This window comes from Anabrus simplex, chromosome 3, assembly GCF_040414725.1.
Source record: "Anabrus simplex isolate iqAnaSimp1 chromosome 3, ASM4041472v1, whole genome shotgun sequence".
NCBI lineage: Eukaryota > Metazoa > Arthropoda > Insecta > Orthoptera > Tettigoniidae > Anabrus > Anabrus simplex.
The window spans coordinates 463,754,352-463,773,577 of record NC_090267.1 but is presented as its reverse complement, the minus strand read 5'-3'; the positions used below and the strand labels follow the sequence as shown (position 1 = coordinate 463,773,577).

General features: G+C 36.1%; 1 protein-coding gene across 4 annotated transcripts in view; it reads right to left on the bottom strand.

The window, feature by feature from the left end:
• Positions 1–19,226, bottom strand: part of LOC136867439 (dihydropyrimidinase) — a 110,698-nt gene that overhangs the window by 3,601 nt on the left and 87,871 nt on the right. For 3 of the 4 annotated variants that reach the window (XR_010859687.2, XR_011017988.1, XR_011017989.1), the window contains one exon: positions 4,614–4,785. The exons of the other annotated variant lie outside the window; for it this stretch is intronic. The gene's annotated coding sequence lies outside the window, so the exon portion shown is untranslated. The remainder of the gene's footprint in view (positions 1–4,613; positions 4,786–19,226) is intronic. 4 annotated transcript variants of the gene reach the window in all.

The following is a 19,226-nucleotide window of genomic DNA, read 5'->3' as shown; positions in this document are numbered from 1 at the left end:
CCTTCTCAACGATGCATGTGTTTCTACATTCGTCCCTGTTTTCATCTCCTCGTAAGATGTGTATTATTTAATGCAACACCTTGTATTAAAAAACTGGGTTATATGAAGGAGTTATATCATGTTCAAAATCATGCTTTCACGTCTCTGCACAATATTTAAAATAAAAATTTTACCGTTGGTCTTTAGAGCTATTGTTGAGAGTGACGGTGAATTTCCTGTTATGTATGTTTAACAGGAACTCAAGGGAGACTTCATTAGTTAGTCGGAACATAGAAAAAATGAGGAAATCTTCTCAGAAGAACTCTTAAGGTTTCACTTTACTTTGTCCTGCCTGCTGGCTCTCCAGAAATGTGTGCGCGTGTGTTTCTTTTTTTATATTCAGGAATCATTCAAGAAGAACACTTTCGCACTGCAAGATATGTGGTTAAGGTTATTTTTAATATATATAACTTTTGTTTTCTCAACAATTCATTTGTTTCTATATTCGTCCCTGTTTTTATCTCCTTATAAGATGTGTATTGTTTAATGTAACGCCTTGTGTAATATAAATACCTACATCTTGCCTATTTCCCACATTTTTGGCTGATGATGACGCAAACACAGCGTCGAAACTAGTTCCAAGTGCAAATACATGTTATAAATAAATATAACATTTTTGTATTGAAAAGGTGGACCGTTTAAGTTTTTCCTAACATCCTTATAGCCACATGATCTATCAGGAATTCACCTAGCATGGAATTTGGGCTCTTCCATGTCTTCGACTTTCTAGGTAAGTATCTGAAAGCTGTTGACTTTAAGACCAAGTCGTATTAGGCACAAAGGTCTATGAGGAGTTCTCCATTCCTATTTGACCTCTTACGGGCTAGGTAGTGGACTACTGCGATATCTTTTCTCTTTGCCGACTTGTGCATATGTTCTATTGCGGAACTTGAAGGATAACGAAGAGGTCATACCATTAGGTGAAGTGAATTCTATGATGTACAGCAAAACGAGTGCCTAGGTGTGGCTTCATCATCATCATCCTGATGCCTGGTTTCCCTTTGTAAATTTTGTATCCTTGGGATTCCGTCGCGTCTTTGTGTGTGAGTCTCTTGGAATGCTGCCATCTTGATATTATATTTGTCCAGCACATCTAGGGTATGTTTAAAGTTACCTACCTTTAGCAAGGAGTTTATGCTGCTTGTAGCTAGATAGGTGATATTTCTCTTGATCTGTTGTTTATATGGAGCTAGCTATACATGAAAGTGCAGGTTCCCCAGAATCCTATGACCTGCTTGCCCCAATACAAATGGGAGTGGGCTGGTTATCAGGTGGGTTATTATCTTTGTTGAAATTTCCCTTCATATTGAGTCCAACGGGTATTTACGTATGACCATACTAGTGAGTGACAAGTTGTTAACCCTCAAGGTTGTTAGCCCTGATGTTTATGGGTGTTAGCTCCACGAGAGATATTTTATTTCGTTCAAGTCCGCCTGCAAGTGGGACGCCATCCGGGACACACCACATGGGAGTATCTCCTCTCCCCCTGTTACGACAGCATAGTAGGTTCTTGGTTATACAACAATTATAATATATTTTGCAATTATTTTCATTTCATCTTTGTATTGCAATTGCAAATTGTACGTAGCCTATTTAATTTACAGTCGTCTACCTTAATACCCTTATATTTTTGTGAAGAATATTTTCCTTTTTCCGCTTCCTTTCCACTCCTAGCCCATCGTCACCATAAGACCTATCTGTTGGTGCGACGTATAAAAAAAAAAAAAAAAAGGGATTTGCATCCATTTAAATACTTATTAAGAAACTTCAAATTTACGCATCAGAATTGCTGTTAGAGTAGGTTATCTACTTCAGTTTGAATTTTCTGATATGTCCATTCATTACTCATTATAAAAAAATGCACGTTCGACCGAAATATCTTTACAAAGAAAGCATTTAAAAAATTCTACGATAGTAGAAATATTACAGTTCTCTATTTCCTTGGATTAGATTGACCATTTGATTTCAGGTGGGAAAACTGGAACATCTAATTGTCCCAGTTGTACCTCACAGGGGGACCATGACCCTCAAAATGGGAACTGTCCCAGCCAAACTGGGACGTCCGGGCATCTTATCTACTTGTATTATTTATTTAGCTCATTGCAATGGTCCTCTATGAGTCCACAGATCTCTCTGAGATTTAATAATAAATATATTTTTCCAAAATATAATTTGCAAAGCAAGTTTTAAGTTTCCATTTAATTAATGTTAACATATTCACATGAGCTATGTAAATATTTCTGACAGTGTCACTGTAAATGTGTCTTTGGTTTTTCACAAACATTTGAAATATGTACATTTTTATGTTGGTGCCAGTTTTGACTCCACCTCACCATTTACGTCCTTAATGTTTCATCTCATCATTTGAGAGCTGAACTGAATGGTACGAATGTTAATAATAGTAATATTCTGGGAAACATGCTTAATTCTAAGTAAATTTTTTGTCATTACACAATTCTTCTATTATTATGGAGATATGAGGTGAAAGCTTCGGAAGAAAATAAATATTATGTTGCTATCAATTTCTCCCGGAGTTGTCAACTTGGAAGCATGTTTTGTTGACCACGGACCCCTTAACTGCTTCTCTCACTGTTTCCGCGTTCTGTCGCTCTCCTCACTTTCACATTCCCTGCCCAGCCTTCTTTGGTCTACTCTTGTTCTTATCTGACCCGACAATATTCAGCTTGTGAGATCAAGGAAATCAAGGATCAGATCCCTTCCTTTTCCTCTGAAAATTACGATCAAAAAGGAGTGGGTTGTCTAGCTGTCCTTCCCCTTAACGCAACAGTCATCATCACCACCATCTCCACTTTATCAAACAGTATCTTTTCTTCCAAACTGGGATTTTTCTTCCCCGTTATATGTTGTGGGAGTAAAGAATTCAATGCCAGAATTACAGTATATTCTGTCAGCGCAAGCATGCAACTATTTCAACCAATATACGTGATTTTAGCCTTCCTCATCATGTTTATTTTATGAAACAACATCATAGTTCATTACAGAGCTCACCCTTATGTGAATAACTGTTTTTAATCACAAACAGTCTAATGCCATTGAGCGAAGATTATTATGGTCATTGTTTTATACGAACAATTAATCACTACATATTATAGTGACATTTTTAAGTCATTCATTCCACTTACATTTTAAGCAATTTTAAAGATCAATATTTATTTTAATGGACATAATATAATCTTATTGATTATTTTTAAATTGTTAAAATTTGTATTTTATCAATGTTATATTAGACGTATTTTCGTTATATATACCGGGATCAGGGCCCTGACCCACCATGGATTAAGTTATCTTTAGCTGATGATGCTCACTAAGATTGAGCAAAACATGTCCTACTTGTAATTTCTATTAATGGTTTTATCCTAAATATAAAGGACTATTGTGTATTGGAAAGGTGGTTTTATTAATATAATAACTTCTTAAACAACTGAACGGCAGTGTTGGCACTATGGATGGCTGCAAGTGACATGGTACAGTGTCTGCTTCAGAATTTCCAAATTGAAACTCCGGATCACTTTCTACCCATCTCTGGCATTGTTCTCAGAGTAATAATCATTTAGCACACTGCTGACCAAGTCAGGAAAATCATGATCAGTGATGCTCGTAGAATCTTTCATTGAGAGATGGAGGCCATACTAACGCCGAGTAAAACATAATCATCAGTAGCAGCAGCAGCAGCAGAAGCTCTAGTTTCCCAGGTGTGGTGTACAAGCAATCACCATCTCTTCCTGTGTACATGCATCTTCTGTTCCAGGTCATCTTCCATTTGAGTCCTCTCTCCACCACATCTGATCTTACTGTTGGTCTCTTTCCTTGGATAGTAAGGTCGAAGTATTATCTGGCAGGTCTCTCGTTCTTCATTCTCATAATGTGCCCATACCACTGAAGAGGGACCTCAATGCCAGCTGCATTCCTGTTTACTTCATTCCTGATTGTGTTGTTTCAAGTAGTTTGATTCATAGTTCTAATGAATCTCATTTCTGTTGCCTGAAATGCAATATTTACACGAAGGGTTGAAGTTTATGGTGCCAAATCCGTAAAATGTATAAGAATAGTAAAATACGTTATGCTTACGCAAATGGTGATGAGTGGTCAATAATGGCAACACTGTTATTTCAACACTATGTAGAACAAAGACGAACAACACTAGTGAACAAATACTTCAGGCTAGAATTAGTCTTCGCTGAGGATAAGTTACAAGGAAAAGGAACAGTTAGAGTGTAAGGAGAGGAACGTGCTAGGGTTGTACACTCTGACTGTGCCACAAATGACCACACCTCATCATTTGAGGGTTAAATTTAAAAAATCTTAATATTTAATAAACATAAATTGGTAGTACATGTCAATACGCTTTATTAATTTTCCTTTCAATATGCGAATTTATGTCTTATTCTACCTTTTGCTAATGTGGAAGATAAGAAATTACAATAAATTAAGGAATAATCAGTAGTCTGGAATATGCCATGTTATAGCTGTAGTTGCTGTCGATGACAGTGAAGTAGGTTGTTAAAGTCTTCGAGTAAATATAATAATATTTAGTGATAATAAGTAGACTTTACCTTTATTATGAAGCAGGATGGAGGAATGAAGAAAAATACGAGGAAAGTGTTAACAACACGACCAGCAGTTGACTAGCAGTGTTGTGAAGATACGGAATTATTTTTTGCTCGGTCGTGTTCCTCCCTTCGACGGACTAACCGATTTTATCTGGCCGCTATTCTTCCGAGACACCTTTTGAAAAGGAAATATCCTTTTAGTCTAAATCAGTTACATGTAAACTACTAGTGTATCTCTTAAAATTATGATATTAGCACAATCCACATTGTAACTCAATCAGAGTTTTATATTAGTGAGAAATGATGCACAGTGAACTTAATTACATAGCTGAAGCAATACTGCATTTGAGAATCTGATAACCATAGCGTAATTAGTAAGTTTGATAAGTTAGAGTAGAATATATTTATTTTGTCCAGCAAGATCAAGGCTATTCATCCCTATCTTGCATTTACCAGAAAATACAATATTTACATGTGCAAAACGTAAAGAAGTACACAAGAAACAACTACTAGAAAATAAAGCATTGATAATAATGTATAATGATGATGATGATGTAGACTGTTATGATAACATAATTATCATATTGGCAAAAGTATTAACTTTAGCCTACTTCCATGGGTATATACATGGACAGAAGGAAGGCTGATAATTAATATAACAGAAGATGGCCATTTGAATAAGAAGATAGAACTTCAGCTATTACCTAATAGATTACATAGGCTCATGACGTTAGTCTGACATTCAGAACGCATTCATCAGCATGGAAGAAAGCCATAGTTGTGCCAGTCACAAAAAAGTTAATAGCTGGGAATGAAGAAACTAATGTATAATCAGTTTCTTTATTTCTTTACATTTTACGGCCTTCATTGAACCACTCTAGCCAACTTTATACAAAGAATTTTTCAGTTTCCTGTCAGCCCAGTATTTCTTCATTCTCTCTGATCTTATCCTTCTTTCTTCATCAGAAATCACCCTTCCTATTGTCTGTTTGTTGATTCTGGTTTGCTTGTCTGTGAGTTTCCTGATTTTGTTGGTTTTGTTTTTTAGGTTTTCCACTGTAATTTGTAGTTCATCCATATCTTCCCTGATTTCTGTAATCCACTTAATGTTGCACTTACTATTCCATCATTTTTCTATTATTCTCTGTGCATCATTTCTTTATTAAGGACCTTTTCAATCTTGGTAAAGGTTTCATAAAACACTGCAAAAAAGGCTCACGGAACATCGCAAACAGAAGGGTCGCAAGGAACATGCAGGTTTTCTTTCAGGTCAAAGAAGTTGTGACCCAATATTTTTTATCCACCAACTGATGGAAGAACAAATCCAATGCGGGAAGAGCATAGTTTTCGTCTTCTGCTGGAATTGAACAGTGCCTTGCACTCTTTCCGCTTCTGGATTGATTCTCAAGTGTCATCCGATATCCATTGTTTCCTCCCTGGTTTTCTGTAGCCGAGTATCTCTTCACATGTGTCAAAAAAGAGTTAATTGACTGTGTTCTATTTAGTATTTATCTCTTCATCTGGTTGTTCAGTGACAGCCTCAAATCTGTTCTTCAGTTGTATCTTAAGTTAATTTTGTGCTTCTGGTTTTCCAAATATTCCTGATTTGCCCATTTTATTGGCGCTGCCACCTTCAGTCAAATATAAGCAATCATAAGGTGCTCCACGCTTAATCCTCACATCCAGGAATATTTCCATCTTTTACTTATCAATTTTGTTTTCTGTCCGGAGATCAGGTGACACCTACGAGATCTTGTGAGACTTTTTATATGGAAACAGTGATCCACCTAAAACCAATCCAAAATTACTGAATAGGTCTATGAATCTCCAGTCATTCTTATTTTCTTCCCCTAATCCATGTATACCCATGATGGTTTCTCTTCCTTCATTTTCACTATCAGTTTATACATTTAGATTTCTCATTAATACAACAATGTCCTTCTCCTTTATCCCTGCCAGTGTTGATCTCAGCCTATCATTAAACTCCTCCTCCTCCTCCTCCTCCTCCTCCTCTTCCTCTTCTAACTCTAGGTGCCAAGTTGGGTATTAAGCAAAACAAAAAAAGTTTGGAATACCATACGGGCTATCAAAATATCATCTTCTAAATTTGAATCCAGGCGCTGAAAATGGCCTTACTAGAATGTACACACATTGTAAGGAGAATAGTTATAATAATATATGTTCTATAGATGAATTTTATCCAATTCAATCTAGGGTTATGTTTTCCTAAGCAGGCAAGAACAGAATCATGACCAACTTAATTCTAATGAAAAACAGGTTTCACCTTCATTAAGCCATGTGATTAATACCATGTTAACTGATTCTCTTTTCTTATTTAAAGAGTTGGAAAAATACAAGTTGAAAATGATAAGATTATTATGGATAGATGGTGGAGGTGTTGGTGGTGGTACTGGTGGTGATTGTTTTAAGAGGAAGTACAACTAGGCAACCGTCCTCTATATAACATTAATCAGAGAGAAAAATGGAAGGGATCCAACATTTCAAAAAATGAAGGTATTGGCGAAAGAAAGAGAAGGGCCACAAAGGGCGTGAAAATGAAAGACTCCCTAGGCCTCGGAAACCTAATACCATCGGGCTCAGAAAAGAACAAGAGTTGACCAAGGGAAGTTGGATAGGATAGATGAAAGTGAGGAACCTGGCACAAGTACATGGAAGCAATGCCAGGACTCAGTTCAGGGTCCTGTGGTCACCAACCCACCTCGCCTCTTACGACAGGCAAGGGATATTATGAATCGAATCAAGGATGGTGAAGTAATAAAAGCTTGCATTATGAGGGACAGAGTCTTATGTTGTAAAGCTTGGGCTCGTGCAAAATTTAAAACTGTAGTACATTCATTTTAATCCCTTCACTGTTTGAATATTTTCATGAATCTGTTTTGGGTACACATTCTGGGGACTGTAAAACCAGAAAAAGAATTAGGAAACATTTTATTTGAGGGGGATGGGTGGACAAATTATGGAAATGGTTAAAACATGTAAACTTTGTTCTGTTAGTAAGCCTAGCCTTAACAAGCAATTTGGTAACAATAAATAAATTGACAATACAATAAATTGACAATTCAATACAATATATCAAGTAAATAATATTACATCATTCTTGGGACTAGTTTCAGCCACATAGTAACCATCTTCAACCAAAATAAAATTAAACAGATTATGTCATAACCTAAAACATACGTATACAAGGCAAAGTCAATGTTGCAAGAATAATTACGGTATAAAATTAAAATACATATAAAACAAAAATTATGGCTGTGATCTTCTTGTCATAATATGATGTCTTTAAGTAGAGTTAGGACCTCAGGCAATGAATTAAATCTGGAAATAACAGCCAGAATTAGGAATGAATAAGCAAGCAGAAAAAAAATTTAAAATGAGATAAATATTATTTATGAGACTCACCTCTATAGTGAAATGAACAATAAGCTTATATCTAATGTATGATGTGGAACACACACTGACATGCTGGAGGAAGCAGGCAGGTCATGGAAACAAGCACCGACCTGTTGTAGGAGGGGAGAAGGAGTGAAGAGGTGTCTAAGGTGGGACTGAAGGGTGCAGAAAGAAAGACTGCTGATGAGAGGGGAATTTAAAGAGATTATAAAAGACAGAATTCTTTTTATCTGAGACATGATTACTAAAGATAGGAATTTAAAGGTCAAATAAAAGGTTTGATTTCTCTGAAATTTCATTTAGATTGAAGTTAGGATTGAAAAATTGTTCCAGATGGATAAAACATTCTTCTATAATATTGAGTAGGAGGCCTTTTTCTCTAACTTTAAGAATTTTCATGTCTTGGTTGAAATTAGTGAACTTATGGTTAGTAATACCCGTCTGCTGTCTCATGGACAAAAACCTGTTGTATTTCAGGGCATTAACATGTTCTAAGTATGGTATCTTGTATGGAAGCTCCTACCTGTTTGACCGATATAAGATGCGTCACAATTATTGCAATTGAGTCTATAAACACCTGACCTCATGAACTTGTTGCTATGATTAATAGAATTGGTATTGTGTAAAATATCTGTGTTTCTGTTGGAAGTTTGTAAGGCTATTTTGACATTGTGCTTTTTAAATATGTTTGTGATTTGGTAAACTTGTTTATTGCTAAACGTAAAAGTAGATAAAAAATTGTTGTGAGGTTTTCTTTTGTTAAGGTGGTTGAAGTTATGTGTTTATATTTATTAATGATTTTCTCTATAAAGGAGCTGTTGTAGCCATTAAATTTAGCTATACTGTGAATGGTGTTTAATTTATTTTTGAGTTCTTCTTTAGACAGCGGGATGCTAAAAGCACGGTGTACCATACTATGGTATGCTGCACATTTATGAGCATGTGGGTGTATGGAATCTTGATGGATTGTGTTAGTGGTTTGCGTTGGTTTTCTAAAAATCTTGTAGCTGAATGAACCAGGTTGTCTGATGATCGTTAGATCTAAATAATTTAGCTTTTTATTGTATTCTGATTCTAGTGTAAACTTGATATGTGGTTCAATGTGATTAAGATTGGATAGAGTGGTGATGGCGCCAGTTGCACTTTTGTTCATGATCACAAGAGTGTCATCCACATATCTTGTCCGAAAAATGATATTACTAAAGATGTGGTTATTATTAATTTTGCTGTGTTCTAAATTATCTAGATAGACTTCAGCTAAGATGCCTGATGCTGGCGATTCCATAGCTAACCCATCTTGCAGGTAAATGGCATTGTCAAATGTGAAATAATTGTTATTCAAAACCATTTTTAGAATATAAATGAAATCTTGAATTTCTAGTGGGCTCACGCCACTGTGTTTATTTAAATTGGTGTGAATAATGAGACAAATTTTTGAAATCGAGATGCTTGGGTATATATTAACAATATCGAAGGAATGGAAAGAATAGTAGGATTGAATAGCAGTATGATTTAGTTTTCCAACTAATTCAGTAGTGTTCTTAATGGAATTCCAAGATAAAAATGGTAATTTCTTTTGAGGAAATGTTGGATGAGCTGTGAAATTTTATATAAAGGGCTGGGTCTGTAGTTAGTGATGGGTGGGATAGGAACATCAGTTTTGTTTACTGTATTTTGGAAAGTGCTTTGGCAGTTGGCAGGCCTGGATTCATACCAATTAACTTATTTCTTTCTTTGTCTGTTAACAGACATGATGCATTTTTGAGTGTTTGTTTAAGCTGATGCAAAATCTTTGGTGTAGGGTCTCTTTTGATTACAGAAAATGAGCTGTCTGTGAAGAATTGTTTAGTTTTCTCTATGTAATCTGACTTATTCATAATAAAAGTGGAGTTACCTTTATCAGCTTTTGTTATGATAAGATCATTATCAGTGATTTTCTTCTTAAAATATAATACTGTATTTTTTTTAAATTTTTTATTTTTATTTTTTATTATTTCTTTGTTTTGTTGTGAGTTTAGTTTGGCATATATTAATTACTATTGGCATTGATTGTTGGGATGGAAGATTTCTGTTCAATATAGAGCATTTTTTCTTGACTCTGTAGATTCGTTGCCTCGAAGCAGTGAGGGGCACATGTTTGCACTTGTTTGTATTGATGGTTTCATCCGTTTCACCTGGATCTTTGCTACTCACGTTTCCATCGCTCAAACTATAATTAATTATCTTAACCAAACATTTTAACCACACCCGGGCGACTGGAGTGGGACATTGATGATGATAACCAAACTTTCCTTCCTTTGGTGTTTGTAACTTTTTTAATATCTGATAATACTAAATATTTCAAAAGTCACAATTTTTGCAAACATTGCTTTGATTTGTCCTTATCTTATGTTAATATTGCACATTATTATCATAACCCTTCCTTTTCAGAAAGAGCTAAGCGTAACATTAAGGCTGCACTAATTGCGTGACCGCTACATGGATCAGATAAAGTGGGATACATCATAGCAGTGGTTGACCTTTGCTTTCAACACCACAATCTATGAATCTAATAGAAAAACAGCTCTACACTTTAATGTTCACCTTCTCTCCTAACACTCCATTAACCAATTTATGGTCTATAAATTAGCTTTTTTGGACAAAATAGATGCAAGTGAGATCCAAAAAGTAATGAAGGAAGTGAGGAAAGCTTTAAAGATTTCTTATCAGTAGACTGGAACAACTTACATTAAAGGATGAAGGAACACTAGGCTTGTTGTCAGAGATAAAGTCTACATGGAAACTTATTACTAGGGTCCGGATGTTCATGACCTAAAAATGTTAGAAATATGCAAGCATTTATGACTTTAAAATGTATTAAAATATGACAATAAATGTGACAAAAGTTTTTTGGTCACATTTTTTTATATATTCAACCGCTGTTTAAATTAACATTATATTGTAAATATACTTTTAAAATCTAGAACATTCAATAATAATCAATAAGTAATAGTATTAATTTTATTATTATATTTTTAATTTAATTACTCAATCCAGAGGTAACTCTCCACTCTGCACAGAATGAAATAAATGTCACATTTTGATGGGCGATAAGAAAGAATTACAATAGCAAATTACATACATTTTAAAGTTTTCAAAGGGGAATGATCTTCTATTTTCACGCAACATTGACTTGTAACGGGAGAAAGACTGCTCAGCATTGCAGGCATGTTATTGGGCCATATTTGAAATACATCAAATCATTAGAGTTCAATTGATGCTAACTATAATGTCGCTTTATATGCATCTGTCTCTTTCTGCACAGCTTACCCTCACATATATTTCTAAGAAAGATAATTGTAGGAATTTACAGACAACAACTAGGAGATGTGATAAATCGGTCTTTCAGGTGAATAAAAGCAGGTACAGTATGCAAAAATGGAATAAAAATATAAAAATATAACAAAAACATGAACATTCATGGGGAAATATGACCATAATATGAAAGGTTACCTGAAAATAACAAAAAAAAAAAAAAAAAAAAGGTAAAGAGCCAAAATATGACTTTATATGACCTGTGAAAATTGCATAATTTTAGTCACTGAAGATCAAATCATGCTTAACTTGTATTTTCTATGGAAATAATATAAAGAAATAAAATATGACATGTCATAAAACTCCTAGATATGGAGGTCATTGGGCGGTTCTTGAATTTTTTTGTCTGTAACAATTTTGGTCCATGACCATGAAAATAATAAGATTGGCAGATTCCATATTTCCAGGTAAATCTGGCTTAATTCTCATCAAATGTACTGTTAATTGTAACTATGTGTTCTTTTGAAATTCTCATTATCGCTCTTCCTTGAGACTGTGTACAAAGTTGTTTAAATGATGTAATAGTCTTTGAACCATAAACAAATTACTCTTCTTGATAGGATCACTATGTTGAGGTTTGATTGAACCTTTCTAGATATAACATTGTCAGATTTTTAACATGCTGAATATGCTTTTTAATGGAGGAAGCCTGGTATTTGGTATTTCAATGATGATCAAAATCAAAATCAAATCAAAATCTCTTTATTTGCAAATGAGGTGTTTACCTCGGTGGCAAATGGTACACTAAAATACATTATTGTCAAGCACTAAATATTAAATTAACAAGAGAATAAAATTTTCCTATAATACAATATTATATAATTTACGCTAACGATTTTTTCTATTAAACACACAGCTCATCCTTAATAAATTTACATCATAGTAACTAGTTATCAATGCATTAATATTTTATACACACTGCCTCAAGTGATCTATATAGAATTGCCAGTAACAAGTTATCAGAACATTTCAAATCGTTAATTTTAAGGTAATGACAACAAATTATTTTGAAAATTGAACTAACAATGATTAAATTGGCATGTATGGAATTACCATTGCAATTTTAGCTAAAGTGTATGTTATAATTAATAACCATAATTCTAAAACCTTTTATTTTTATTTTTATTTTTTAACTAGCTGATGTACCCGTGCTTCACAACGGAATTCTACATTGTATGCAGAATTGTAGATTAGGTAGAGTACACGTTGTGAGCAAGACTGTATTGAATTGCATAGTTCTTAACGTTACTCTGGAAATGTGATGGTGAAATCACCAAACATCTTTTTTCATATGAAGACTGCGTTAGGGAATTTTCATGTTAATGGTAGGCCTGCTTGCCTGCCATCAGTCACAATCAGGTTGGGGAATTGCATTATAATGGCAGACACTCACTCTCCACCTGCCTTTTTACATCCTCAGAAAGACTGTTTTAGTGGTTTTCCCAACTGAAATGAACATAGGTCATTACAATGACAACAGTATGAATGGCGCGAGTAAAAGCAATGATTTCACATGAAATGCTTGATCAAATGAAACACTGCACATTTTCTCACTTTTAATGAACAGTACTACGCTGCCGATCTAAGAGCCGGAATGACCAAGCCGCAGACAGAAATATCAATCTGACTTGGAGGCAATTTTTTCCTCCAAGCCAGAGGAGAAACTCCCTCTTTACTGCTAATTTTGAATAAAATGAATTTAGAATTTAATAAAAGTGAAGTGGAAGAAGCTTTTCTTAAGAAACGGCTCTTTGGAATATGCCTAAATTGTATTTCTAGAGCAGGTCATACTACTACTACTACTACTACTACTACTAATACTGCTACTAAGTGAGCCTCTGCCTCATTCAAAACAACCAGGTGAGTTGGCCGTGCGGTTAGGAGTGCACAGCTGTGACCTTGCATCCAGGAGAGAGTGGGTTCGAACCCCACTGTTGGCAGCCCTGAAGATGGTTTTCTGTTGTTTCCCATTTTCACACCAGACAAATGCTGGGGCTGTACCTTAACTAAGGCCACGGCCACTTCCTTCCCATTCCTAGGCCTTTCCTGTCCCATTGTCGCCATAAGACCTATCTGTGTCGGTGCGACCTAAAGCAAATAGCATTCAAAACAGCGCGTCAGAGTAGGGATCGAATAGCTGGAATACTATGATGAACCAGTGAGTTACGTACCAGCAATACGATATCAGAAAATGTATGAACCAGAGGAATGACATGCTAAAGAAGAAAGTGTTCTAACTCCCCAGCTATTTCCCGCCAATATTCAGCCAGGCTGTTATACTCGGTACGCAGCAGTGATCCCATCTATCGGAGTTGAGCGGCAGCATAAGTGACAAAAAACATCACCACAAACAATGGTCAATGTAATATTATTGTTGATCAATGTTATGCGCTTTCAATATTGTAGGCCTTCACATTTTGTTTTCTTCCGACTCTGAAATACCACTCTTATCATAGTCTGTACAGTAAAATTGAATAAAACATAAATGGTCAGAAATTATATTCTATAACTTTTGTTATGTAGTACTTTTCGATAGGACCAGTAACATAGGTATTTAAAAATTATATTTTAGGCCCCTTCCCCTGAACTACAATTTCATGCAGGGCAAATACAATTGTTTATAACTTAGACTGTAGTTTCTTATTCCCCGACTCTATATACCGACTTTCATTAAATTCTGTTAACCCATTTTCTCGTGGCTTGGCGTTGATATGGACTTGGCAACAAAAATACAAATTCATGAATATCTGTGATATCAAACCCGGTATGGTAACAATGTATGGCATAAATGATCAGAAATTTAATTCTATATAAGTTATGTAGTATTTATTACAGGACCACTAATAATATCAATATTTAGGAATTCAATTTTAGGTCTTCCCCTAAACTACCATTTCACTCAGCGTGAGCAAAATGATTTATAGCCTAGATTGTAGTGGCTTATCCCCTGACTTCAAATACCGATTTTCATTAAATTCTCTTCAGCCGTTTTCTCGTGATGCGTGTACAGACAGACCTCCTGTAATAATGACAGAAATTTTGTTGGAATTCTCTCTCTCACTCCAACTCCTTGGGGATTTTGAGAGGGAGAGTTGTAACGGTATTTGTAAAAGTTTTTTGTTGTTGTTGTTTAAAGTCATTTCCCTGCTTACAAATACATATATGTTTCTGTACAATATCATACTGAATGTAATGGATGCCGGTATGTTGAAACTGTGAGCAGAGGGGGAAATAATTCTATCCTTCTCCATCTGTTGAATGATGAATATGTATTGAGTGCATTAGTCTAGTTCCATTTACCTTTCTGTTTCTTAAATATAAAATTACCTCTTTGAATTATTCTTCTCATGATAAGGTATTTTAAACATTTTATATTATTTAATGATATATCTCTAAATTTTAGAAAATTCTATCTGTATTCACATGATTCCATATAGTTGATTTATTTTCTTGCTACTAAGCATCTTGTCCTTTGGAGGTGATCTACTCTAAAAAAATTTGGTAATATTTTACGTTGACCAATACTCCTAAATTTATATTACATATACGACACGATGAAAAGGACTGCTGAAGACCGTGGGATGTGGCTTCAGCGACAAGGCTTAGCCTTTAGATAATGGACGGACGGATGGATAATCGTCGGGTGCTCAACATTAAATCTAATTGTGGCTAAGAAGTTCCTGCGAACCATCCCTGTAAGTTTAAAACTTTGTAATGCTGCTTGAAGTTAATATAAAAATTGCATATTCTTTTATTACATTAAACCCCCAAAAAATGCAAGCCATCATTCTTATTACTTGCAAAGATCAATCGAGCAGAGATTCCATCTATAAGGTTATGTAATACTAACATACCATTCATGCCATCAGTAAAAGTCCTAGCTGTTACTTTCAATGATGACATGTCATGGAAAATGCATATTACGAACATCATCCAGAAAACATTCTCTGCATTGCACGTACTGCGTGGGTATAAGTACTTATTTCCTGAAAAGCTAAATAAAAATATGCTGGTAGAAGCTCTGGTTTTCCCTCGTTTCGTCTACTGTGGTGTGATTTATATAAATGCTGGGGGCAAGTTATTGAGCAGATTACAACGTGGCGAAAATGCATGTGTGAGATACGTCTGTAACCTACGGTACTATGACTATGTAACTCCTTCATATAACCACCTATCTTGGCCCAGACTAGAAATCTGTCACACTGTGCATACCCTATGCCATCTCCATAAAATCCTTCATTCTTCACAGCCATTTTACCTTACTTCATGTTTCAAATATCTCTCATCTTATCACAGTCTTAACACTAGATCTACTAATAATTCCATCCTTGCTTTACCTACCCACAGAATTCATCATCATCATCATCATCATCATCATCATCATCATCATTTCTTCGCTCCAGCAAGCCGGGTGCGGTTGTGTACGAGCCTCCTCCACTTTGTTCTATCCATCCAAAGATGCTGTTCATATATGGGAAACCAGTACACATCTCTAATTTCAAGGTCGTTCATTATCTGTTTTTCCCAAACATCACGAGGCCTTCCTCTTGGTCTCTTCCCAGAAAAACTGTGGTCAAAGTATGTTCGAGGAGTCCTGTGAGGGTTCATTCTTTTCATGTGACCATACCATTGCAATCTCTTCACTTCTAGAGTCTCCAGCAAGCTTCTTTCCAATCCAAGCTGTTGTCGGATATCCAAATTCCTTATTTTATCCATGTTTGCTTTTTGGTAGGCAAGAACGGAGGAACTTCATTTCTGTTGCCTGAAGATGACTCTTTGTTGGTCCAGTAAGTGTTGCTGCTTCCATACCATACGTCAATATTGGTACAGTACTAGATATATTTTGTACAAGCTGATCTTGGAAGCTAACGGAAATGTTTCATCCCAAAGTATTTGACATACAGTGTGATAGAATTTGGAAGCTTTCTGTATTCTGTTACTAATCTCTTGATGTATGGTATTGTCTGATGACAGAACACTACCTAAATACTGGAAGTTGTCTACAATATCCATCTCCTCATCTCCAATTCTTAGATGAACAGTTGGAGAGTTTCTACTCATCACCAAGCCAACTGTCTTCGTTTTGCTGATTTTGAGACCTAAGGTTGTAAAAGCTTCATGCCAGAGATCTAATCTAGTTTGTACTTCGGCTTCTGTCTCACCCCATACCATTACATCATCAGCAAAAACCAGGGCATTAGTTGTTGGATCCTTTCTCTTAACTGCTTTTAAAACTTCATCCATTATGATTATGAAGAGAAGTGGTGAAAGACAACTTCCTTGCTGGACTCCACTTTTCGTTTCAAACCAACCTGACCTTCCATCCTGGACCTGGACACAACACTTGGGTTCATCATATAATCGTTGTACTCGCGCTATGTCATCAGGCACTTTCTTATGTCTCAAACATTCCCATATATGCCTGCATGGTACATGGTCATATGCTTTCTCGATGTCCAGAAAAACAGTTATAAGTGTTTTACCTTTCTCCCAATACTTCTCATAGAGCATTCTTGTGGCAAAAATGAGGTCTATAGTTGATCTATGAGGTCTAAATCCATGTTGTTCCTCCTCAAGTGTAGGTTCAACATCTTTTCTAATCCTGCTCTCAAGGATGGATTCGTAGATTTTGAGGCAATGTGACAGCAGAGTTATACTTCTGTAGTTGGTACATTTCTTTCTATCACCTTTTTTCAACAGTGGGATGATGACTCTTTGCTTCCAGTCATTGGGTATTACATTCTCTTTCCATATTCTATTTAGTACCCTGTACATCCACTGTTGTCCTACCTCTCCTAGTGCTTTGATCATCTCAACACTTAATTCATCTGATCCAGTTGATGTGTTGCTTTTCAGCTTAGATATTGCTCTGCCTCTACTTCCAACCATGTCAGACTAGTGGTATTTGTGCTGCCAAAATCATAAGGTTCATCATCTAATGGAGTGACATTTTCATAACAGTTCAGCAAAGTTTCAAAGTGCCTTAGGAACTCCTGTAATATTTGGTCTTATCCTTAGTCACCTCAGGGGCTGCCTGGCCGAGGCGTTAAAGACGTGCTCGGTTCGCCCGGAAGGACGTGGGTTCAAATCCTCGTCAGGAAGTCGTAAAAATTTAAGAAACGAGATTTCCACTTCCGGAGGTGCATACGGCCCTGAGGTTCACTCAGCCTACACCAAAAATGAGTACCAGGTTAATTCCTGGGGGCAAAGGCGGCCGGGCGTAGAGCTAACCACTCTACCCCATCACGTGCCGAGATTAACAATGGTGGAAGCCTTTACCTTCCACTCCTCCAAGGGCCTTCATGGCCTTTACGGAGGTGACTTTGCTTTGCTTGCTTTGCTTAGTCACCTCACCATTAGGAAGTTCTACAGATTGGATAGATTCATTTTGAGTTCTTCTATTCCTAACAATACTGTATAACAGTTTTTTGTTTCCATCCTGCGTTATTTTGGTAGCCAGATCTTCCTTGCATTTCTGCTTTTCAGCTACAACCAACTGTTTGACCTGTAATTTTTTCTTTCTGTAAAGTGACAGCTTCTTCTCTATTTCATGTTGATCTCGCTGCGTTCTTGCTTCATATAAGGATCTTCTTGCACGGTTTCTGTCATTGATAGCCTTTTTAATATCATCATTCCACCAGGCAGTTTCTTTAGGTTTTATTTGTCTCTGTAGTCCACATACTTTTTCTGCTGTACCAATCACGACCTTCTTTGGAGTATCCCATTCTTCATCTACCAATTTCAGTTCTTCTCTCAGCAGCAACCTGTGGACACCTTCCCTGAATTCTTCCTTTACACTTGGCTTGGTTAGTTGCCAAGTTTTTATTTTTGAGACTCTTTTGTTACAGACTTTGGGAGGTCTTTCCTCTGCAACAACTGCAAACAACAGTCTATGGTCTCCACCAAGGTCTTCACTTGGAATGACCTTAACATCATTGACATTTTTCCGTACATTTTGATCTATCAGAATATAATCAATTACTGTACCTATTTTATCATCCCAGTTATATCTTGTGATTTTATGGGAGTCCGTTTTCTTGAACCAAGTGTTACTCACTATCAGGTTGTTTCTCATGCATAGATCTAGCATAAATTCTCCCTCTTCATTTCTGTTTCCCATTCCACGAGGGCCCAGTATGGATTCATATCCTGTTCATTGTGAGCCAACTTGTGAATTAAAATCACCCATTACAATTAGATTGTCATACTTGTGTGTTCTTCAAAGTTATTAAGGAAGTTGGCCTTTTCCTCTTTTGAGCATCCTACCTGTGGAGCATAGACTTGGATCACATTGTACTTTTCCCTCCTAAGTTCACGGATAAATTAATTATCCTTTCAGTAACAAACTCAACTTCACTACAAGCATCTATGTCTTTATGTATTAAAAATCCTACTCCATTCTTAGACTCTACTTCATTTCCAGACCAATAGAGACTATAGTCCAATCTGATATTCATTTTCCCAGTTTTCTTCCACTTTGTTTCACTCAGCCCCATGATCAGAAGTTTCCTCCTTTCCATGAGGTCCACCAGCTCTTCAGTTTTGCTTGTCAATGTCAGGATATTTAATGTTCCCACTCTGATACTTTGTCTTCGTTTGGTTTGGGTAGCTGGTGTAACATCAGGCTGTAAACCATCATTCGCACCAAACTGATATCATCATCGTGAATTCCTACCCACAGAACTGTCATCTACGATAATTCATTCACAGTAATTGCCTGCTGTGAGTGGAACCTCCTTCCTGAAAGTATCGGAGGGTTAAGCGCTATTCACACTTTCAAGGAAGCAGATGGGAGACATTGTATGCACCAGTAAGGATCATCTGTAAACTTGATGCTGCTACTTACAA